The sequence below is a fragment of the Lynx canadensis genome, chromosome A1, assembly GCF_007474595.2.
Source record: "Lynx canadensis isolate LIC74 chromosome A1, mLynCan4.pri.v2, whole genome shotgun sequence".
NCBI classification, from domain to species: Eukaryota; Metazoa; Chordata; class Mammalia; order Carnivora; family Felidae; genus Lynx; species Lynx canadensis.
In genome coordinates, this window is record NC_044303.2 from 222,116,843 (window position 1) to 222,126,123 (window position 9,281).

Below are 9,281 nucleotides of genomic sequence, written 5' to 3' on the forward strand. Positions count from 1 at the left end.
AATATGCATACTCAAGTTTGGAACCAGAGGTGTTCTTTACACCTTGAATAGGACACTGATTTCCCTTCAGTTCTCAACCCCTTCCAGTCAAAGATGACCTATGATTAGACTCCAGACTCCTTATCCATTCTTAAGACTGATTCACTGATTCACTGTGGATAAATCTCATTATCCTCTCCAAGTAGATGGCTACAAATGGAGTGTAGCCTTAAACTGAGATGCCTGATTATACCCACACATAATCACAGCAATATTAAGAGAATGAAATGCAGGAATATCACAGAAATTATCTTGTGTCACAATTGGATGTAAATAGAAGTCACTGAGACCTCAGTCATATCTGTGCCTCATACTATTCATTTTGCCTTTTAATAATGCAAATACATAAAAGGAAAAGAAAGCAATGAGGGGGCCAAAGTTGAAAAAATGGGTAGGAAAGGTAAACAAAATCAGAACCAGAAGGTAGTATATTATAGATTATTTTGTGTACCTTTCTTTCATTCACCAGTGTTATTTTCTCTACTGAAAAGTCTTTTATAATTTAATGAATAAATATAATAATGTAATCATGAGTAACATACTATGAAAGTGGCATTTTAAATATAGCCACTCAGTTTGTCACTTAGGATCCTATTTTATAAAATAACTACTCTTGTGTTTTTAGACTTCCTTGGAGAAAAAATCTCTTGCATTTCCTCTCTTTACATCCAGGAACCAAGCATTTAAAGTTTTTATTGCTAACAGCTATAAGTAAAGCCATGTCTGTGTCCCCTGTTCCAGTCATTCTCAGACTCCTCACACATGGATGAAAATTCAGACCTCACTTTTGTAGAAGTTCCATTCTCCAAAAATGTATACAATGAGATAGGAGTACTACTTAGTTGTTGGAAGCAATAATTCATCATTTCTTTTTTGGTGTTTGAGTTGCTTTTCTTTACTATGTAATTATTTTGCTACAAGAATATTTAATAAGTAGACATTTTACAACTAAAATTATACTTGGAATCATGAAAAACACAACATAATTACTTGAGTTTGAAATCATAGTTAGAAAGCCAGAAGGAATCATGGAAAGCACAACATAATTACTTGAGTTTGAAATCATAGTTAGAAAGCTAGAAGAAAATTGTCCTGATTCTCTAAAAAGACATACACAGGAAAATTGCAAAAAGAAAAAAAAAAGGGGGGGGGGAAGGCAGTCACTGACTTTTGAAGGTATATTTGGACCATAATTTTTTTTTTCAACAAGCCAGGATTTTAATGCCATCTATTAACTAACTGCCTTAACTTTGAATAAATTATCAAAAGTTAAAAATACTGATTTTGTAGTCTATTATATGAACATTTTTTCCACAATTTTCCTAATTATATAAAATGTTTGAGTTTTCAATATTGTTTTTTACAATGGGATCCTGAGTTTAACCACAGCTATAATAAATCATCCTTTTTCAGAGTAGCTGTGATTTCTTTCACTATGAGAGAAAAACTGATTTTCTTAGAATCTTAAGTCAAGGGATAGACATCATTATTTATACTAATCTGCTGATTATATTCCAGAAGTATCAAATAGTGAATTAAAATATTTTAGGAAACAAATTTTTAAGACAATTGGTTTTTATTGAAGTGGTGATAAACATCCATATTTTGATATTAATATGTGGATATTCTGTTGTTTATATTTCTTTTTTTTCTTTTTTTTCAAACCATTAACATTTTATTTAACAAAAGCAACAATTGGGACATTTCTAGAGCTTACAGTATATTTGACATAAAAATAGGGAGTTCTCCAAAGTATGTATTAAAAATACAAAGTCTATGGACTAAGGTACACAGAAAATTTGTTTTACATTTCAGTTACCCAAAAACAACAACTTGTACCATCCTCCAATGGCACATAGTGAGAGAATTCTATTCCAGGAAAAGCCAGATCTGATGACTACAGAACCAATGAGGACAGGCTGAGGGTGTCCTAAGTGATGAATTTGAAACTAGCTTGCCATTTTGCCAGGATAACCAGTGGTTGCAAACAAGTTCTCATTAACTGTAGACCACCTGAATAAGCAGGCTTGATCCATATGGACAGGTCTCTTATCTTGAGGATAACTGGTTCGAGTAATATCCCAAATTAACCAGTCATTTCCTGAAACGGCTCCAACTTTGAAGGTGTTTTTGAAGCACCAGTGGGCTGGCATTAATGGCATCTGTTCAATTCAAGAGATAAGATAGCCTGTTGAGCTGAAAGATCATAAAACCGGCTTGTTCCCTTCCCTGCAACCATCAGCTTAAAAGTTCCTCAGGATGCCATTCATTCCAGGGGAATGAAGAACAAAATGAGCTGTCTGCATTCCTTCCAACTTCCAAATCCTGAGGTATGATCATCACTCACACTTGTAATTTCTTGGCTCTCTTTGGGCTCAAACACCAAACCATTAATGAAATCTGAATGGCCCTCTAAAACCTTGTATTCATTTTTGTCTTGAAGATCTGAAGTCAATAACCGTAGTTTCATATCAGCAGCTGAAGTACAAAATTTGATTATTGGAGGCGATGAATCACATCTAGTTTCTGGGCTCCAAGCTATTCCATCGACTCTGACACCATGCTGAAATGTTCATAGTGTTTTATACTGAATTCCTTCAATGTCTGTACAATATCTGAACTGTACACCTGCCAGTGACCACATAATTACTGCCGCCATATGCAATTAAGGTTTCCTGAATCTCTACTCTCAAAGAGATTAAATCCTACCACATGCACATAACCTTCACGATCCACAGTGTAGGTAGCATTTCTTGTGGCGTCTTGCTTCATCTCGTATGTCAATACTTGAACAGTTGTAAAAATAAAATAACCTTTTACTGGACAAGATCATGAAATGGGGGCATTGGGGTATTTATATTTCTTTAAAATCCCCTTTCCTCATTATTCTGGGTTTCATTAGAATGAAAATAATGAAATGTACAATATATACCTATATTATGATTTTACTATTATGTGTGTGCTTGTAGTAAAATGGAGGACAGTAAAAAAAAAATGTTAATTCAATGAATGTTCAGTTGGAATGATTAGAAGGGAATATTTTACAAAATAAGACCATTGACTTAGTTTTAGATTAAGCAGTCAAAATCCACAATTAAAACAGTAGAATAATGTAAAACATATTTTAAGCATTTCTGTAGATTTTCAAGCTCATGGCCTCCAGGTTATTGCCACATTCCTTTTATTCTAGCAATTATATATTTGGTTCATACCAAGAAAAAAAATGTCATCAATGGAAGGTTATGTGATTCACCTCTAGAAAATACTTTCAGATAGATAAATCAGCTTCTTAGCTTTAAAACTAGCCCTCCAGCAAAGGAGTTGCTATCAAGCAAGGGAGTTGTTTTTTTCAAATTTAAAAACAAAAGCAGAATAATTAAATATATGTGTATATATTCACAAATATTTACAAATATACTTTGGAGCAGATACCAGATATTATCAAATCATTCACAGAGTGAATGTAGATCCACCATATATAGTTGTGTTATAAAATAAGGCATATTTTACCTTACATGGGAAAAGGCACTTTGCAGATGTGATTAATCTAAGGATATTGAAATAGAAAGATTATCCTGGGTTATCCAGGATGACCGGATATAATCACAAAGGTCCTTATAAGAGGGAGGCAGAGTGTCAGAGTCAAAGGTGATGTGAGGATGGAAACAGAGGTTAGGGTAAAACAGGGACACAAGCCAAGGAAAAAGGGCAGTCTTTCTAAAGGCTGAAAGTTGTTTGCCTCTAGAGAATCCAGAAGGAACATGTTTCTGCTGATACATTGATTTTAGTCCAGTGAAACTGATTTTGGAATTCTGACCTCTAGAACTGTAAGGTAATATATTGATGTTGTTTTAAAAACCCTGTTGGTGGTAATTTGTTACAGTGGCAGTGGGGAACTAATACAAACTTAGAGACTAGAATTGACTTGGATGATAGAGGAGGTTCAAAAGGATAATGATTTCCCATTTTAAATGGACTGTGGCTATCATAATTAATTGTGGAGAATATCTGTTCCAGCATTTTGCATTAACAGTCAGTAAATCCAGATCAAACATACATCTTCCTGCACGTTAATTCGCATTTTAAACTTCTCCTTTATTATAGTTCAAGGAACAACTCAGTTCCCACTTCTTTATCGAGCTTTTTCTATTATTTGTACAGCCTGGAAGAATCCCATGCACAAAACTTTTTAATTTGCTTTCTGTTCCATGCTATGCATACTTCAATGGCACACCATTCTACATGTGTCCTCTACTACTTTCCATTATACTAGCCTATTTTTAAGAACCCAGTCTTATATCCATAAGGATGAACATCAGACACAAATTCCTCTTCTCTCTGACATAGATCTAGGGGCAAAAAACTTTTCTCTTCTTCCATTCTACATTTACTAGCTGGTGTAATAATTAAATTGACATAAGACAGAACAATAGGAGAGAACAAAGCTAATGATGTACATATAGAGGGGGGATCCCACAAAGACATAAAAACTCAAAGGCAATCAGGCAATTGGGGCTTATGTACAGTCTTGAGCTAAGGAGAAAGTAAAGGTCTGGAACTTCAAAGAAGAGGAAGACTATTCAGGTGAAGATGAGAAGAGGAAATGCTTGGTAAACAGAGGTATACCATGCCATACAGATAAGTCTTATAAATAAAGTTATTTCTGTTTATAACTGTCTTCCTGGTACAGGTTCCCTATCTAAATCCTTTTAGGCAATTAAAGGAGAGGTAAAAAGTTTGTCCTGAGTCTGCTGGGTTTTCATTGCCTTCAGCTCAAAATAACCTAAAGGCCAAAGTGATGGATCTCATCATGGCACATTTTGCTCCCTCTTGTGGGTTTTAACTTCTGAGCAGAGTTGGTTCTCATCAGTACTATGATGATGAGGTCAGCGATGATAATTGTTCTTTTTCTGTTGTCTCAATGGTGACAGTTTTAATGCAAATTTATACAGGAAAAGAATACAAGAAATTAGTTGTCTTCATAACGCTCCCTCATCACATTAAAATTGGCACATATTCATTAGTAAAGAGAATCTTCAAGCTCCCTAGAAGCACCCAGATGATATTGCTTGATTCAGATCACATGTAAGAACATCACATTCTTTCAGAAAACTCAGAAAATGTTAGACTTTTTCACGATATTTTTAAAATTCTGTTCACCACCCTTTTTATTTTGGAGACTGCCCATTTTTCCACATGCTTATTTGATGTGTGCAGCTGATAACTACCTCAGATTTTCTGTGTGGTTATTTTCTGAAAGGACATTACAAGGTAAATTTCCAAGAACACTCTCAATAGGATCCGGACTTGGGTGTCCTTGAGATCTACTGGGATGAGGCCTTTGTATTTTGAAAGAGAAATGTCTTTTGCTTCCATTGAGGTTGATAGTTTTGAAATGTCAAAGAACTTCTCAATTTGGTAATATGTAAATTGATAAAATTGCTGTTTTTTTTTTTCCATCCTGAATCATTCACTAAATACACCAAACCCATTTTGACCCATTTCCACATTACATTTCCACATTACAACAATTTTTTAAATGTTATTTAGTGGTTTTGAATTTGGTAAACATTTTCTTGAAACAATGAATTTTAAGGTATTTCTTAAATGTAAAGAATAATATTTTCCCATTATTTATGTATTTTGCCAAAGTAAGGAGTCAGTTTTTATTTCTGAATAATATACATTTTAACTGTCCGAACATCCTTGGCTTTAACTCTACAAATTAATAATTGTATTAACCAGATAGAGTCAACTGCTATATCCCAAATTGATATTGGAGGTAATAGTTTTTTTTTTTTATCCTTTCTTTTATTGGCTTATTCATGGTCATCAAATTAGCCTGATCCTCAATTTACATTGTGCTTTATAGACATAAGCAGTGTCAAATTATTTGTCTTAATTAAATCTCTCCTATCAAAATGAACCTAATTTATTTCTGTCTGTCATCAGCATAGATAAATCAGAGGTTCATTGTCTTTTTTCACATTACCATATTTATACTATTTTTAAGTAAATAGTAAGACTGCTGGATTTAAATTTACTTCTCAAATGTTATTTTTGAGCTTTTGGTGGATTTTTAAAAATAATAACTCTTTTGAAAGTAAAGAATTCCTAGCTAGATACAATAATATGGTAAATGTGATTGATTAATATTTCAGTTTCAAGAGAGGAGTAATTTACTAGGTTTTTTTCACACACTGATAAAATCTAGTATGAGCAATGCTATCTGGTAGAATTTTCTTCAAAGATTGAAAAATTCTTCTGCACGGTCCAGTATGCTAGTCATTGGCCACATAAGACAATGAGCATTTGAAATGTGGCTAGTGTGAATAAGGCCCCCACCCCCAAATTTTAATTATATTTCATTTAATTTAAATTCAGGTTCAGATAGTCAGAAGTGCCTTGCAGTTACTATATTGAAAAATGTAAGTCTAGACTAAAGAATTGTGAGCTATGTTTTAGATCTGGACTCTTGCTTAAACTTGTTAATTTAGTTCTGTTGAAGACAGTCATGTCAACTCTCAGAGCTTCAATGTCTCTATTCAGTCAGTAATATATATATATATATATATATATATATATATATATATATATATATATATTATTGGCCATCTGCTAAATCCTGTGAACTGCACTAAGTGCTGGGGATACAATGATCATTTTGTCAGAATTGGTATCTGTAGGGAAAAATGATGCTAATAATACTATAGTTAATTGTTCAATTAAAATTATGAAAGAGACTCTGGAAAGAAAGTACAAAGTCTAATGAAAGTGTATGAGACTGGAGGCCTGAGTAGGTCTGATGGATCTGGAAAAGGTTTCAGGAGGAAGCAAATTTTGAATTTAGCTTAGAATCAGTGTTAAGACATTTCTATGTGAAGGCGGGTACACCTTATTTGCCATTCACTCTGCTAGTTACTAGACATTCAGAGGGATTTTACTAGCCTTAAAAAATTATGGGATAATAAACACACAAATAATTTAGGGATTGAACTATCATCAATCCCAAACAAATGTTCCATTAAGTAATCTTTATGAGAAAAGAAAAAAAAAAGATTTTTTTTTTTGTTCCAACATATTTGGAAAAGCTAGTTTTGACAAAGATAAATTTCTATGTGCTAAGAATTATTGGAATCTTGGGTACATTTAAGGTAAAAACTTATTGGCACTGTGTATATTGGAATCTTGGGTATTACAAAACTTGGAGAACAACCTAAGAATTTTTCCCCTAAACTTTTGCAACTATAGAAAACCTTTCTTTTTCGTTTCTTCTGTTTTTCTTTCCCTCCTCCTTCTACTCATTCCCCACCCCTCCCTGCTTCTTCCCATAGCCTCTTTCTTTCTTCCTCCCCTTTCCCTTCTCTTCTCTTTCTCCTTCTACCTTCTCCAATGATTTTCTTAGTAATGTAGTTCCCATATTATGCAGTTCTCCAAATAGAATTTCCAAAACTCCAGTGATATTTACAGTCATGAAATATATAATTTTAAGGTGGGCAATGGAATTAAGAATGTGAATAAGCTTAGATAATAAATCTTCTGTTCAGTGACATTATATACAATCCATGATATTGTATAGCTAATATAATGTCAAGATGCAAGGACTATGAGAACGCATTATGATAGATTGTGTTGATGATTATCCTATTTAACTGAGAAGAGTAGAGGTAAAAGACCATTTAGGGAGTAAGATGATGAGGTCTATTTTGAATATATTTTATTTAATGCTCCTGTAACACACCCAAATGGAAATATTCAGCAAGTCAATGGAAAAGGGGGTCAATTTAAGTCTAGGAAGGAAAATTAAAATGGAGGAGGAAATTTGTATTTGGTATATGTTTTTAAATGTTGATATGATGTCTACATATGGAGAGAAAATATATGGAGAGAAATTCCCAGTAAACATGGAACTTTAAGAGACTCAGGCTATAATTATTTGAGGGAAAAATTAATTTCCCTCATGTGATTTGATTTTGTCTTTTTTTTCTTCTCACCATCATTTCCCCAAATTCTATCTAATATGTCCATATTTCAACAAATCTTAACATTTCATAAAGATTGTATATTCTGAATAGCCTTATACATAGATGTGGAGTCATTTCTGATGCACCTTCAGTTTCTGTGGTCCTTTGAGAGACATTTAGTGCATTCTTAGTGTAAAGAATAATTGGTGTTTCTAGGGGTGGATATACTTCTAGCCATAAGAAGAAATTAGTGATGAGAAAGACTCAGAATATATATAGAATGCATAGTCTAGTAGGGGAAATAGATTCCTTTACAATATATACAATATATACAACCGCTTCCTGCATATTGTTTACATTTCATTTTAGGGGCATCTGGTGGCTCAGTCGGTTAAGTGTTCGACTCTTGGTTTCAGCTCAGATCATGATCTCATGGTTCATGAGATTGAGCCCCATGTCAGGATTCATGCTGACAGCTGGGAGCCTGCTTGGGATTCTCTCTCTCTCTCTCTCTCTCTCTCTCTCTCTCTCTCTCTCTCTCTCCCCCCCACCCCATGCTTGTGCTTTCTGCTCTCTCCCTCTCTCAAAATAAATAAATATTTAAAAATAAATAAACTTCATTTTAGGTTTCAAAGGTTATGATTCTGAATTCAGAGTTTTCATACTCATGCCACAACTGAGTTTCCATTTGAATTTCAAAAATCAGTTCCAAAAGGTAAAATGTGTGTGTGCAGTTAGATGAAGGATACCTGCACCATGGCCGGACTGTCTGCATTTGAATTCCTGACCATTTAGTATGTTTTGAGTTTCCTTGGGAAGGTACTTAATTTTCTTAAATAAATTAAGCTTATTTTATAGTTTTGTTGTGAAACTTAAAATATATTTATTAATACTCTACAGATTTTGTGACATGGTAGGGGACCAATAAATGTTATTTTTATTTAAAAATTTTACAGTCATACTACTTATCATATTGTATTGTGATTTTTCATTTACATATCTGTTGAATCCATCAGGTTGTAAATTCCTGAAGCAAAGGATGCATTCATACAAGCTTTAATATTTCTAGTACAACAATTGTATCAGGTACTACCTGGGCATTGAATAAATGTGTGTGGAATTAATGAGTGATTACACAAACATATAGCAGAATGATAATGAATGAAATTTGAGTTTGTGATTATGAAAAAAAATATTGAACAGAGGATGAAAACGTGGGTTTACTTAAGGTCTAGGCCTCAATTCAAAACAAAATTAATTAAGAAGAGTATAAAAAGA

The 9,281-nt window shown here is 33.4% G+C and overlaps 1 pseudogene; it reads right to left on the reverse strand.

Moving 5' to 3' along the window:
* Positions 1-1,700: 1,700 nt before the first annotated feature.
* Positions 1,701-2,811, reverse strand: LOC115525134 (annotated as a pseudogene).
* Between the last annotated feature and the right edge of the window lie 6,470 nt (positions 2,812-9,281).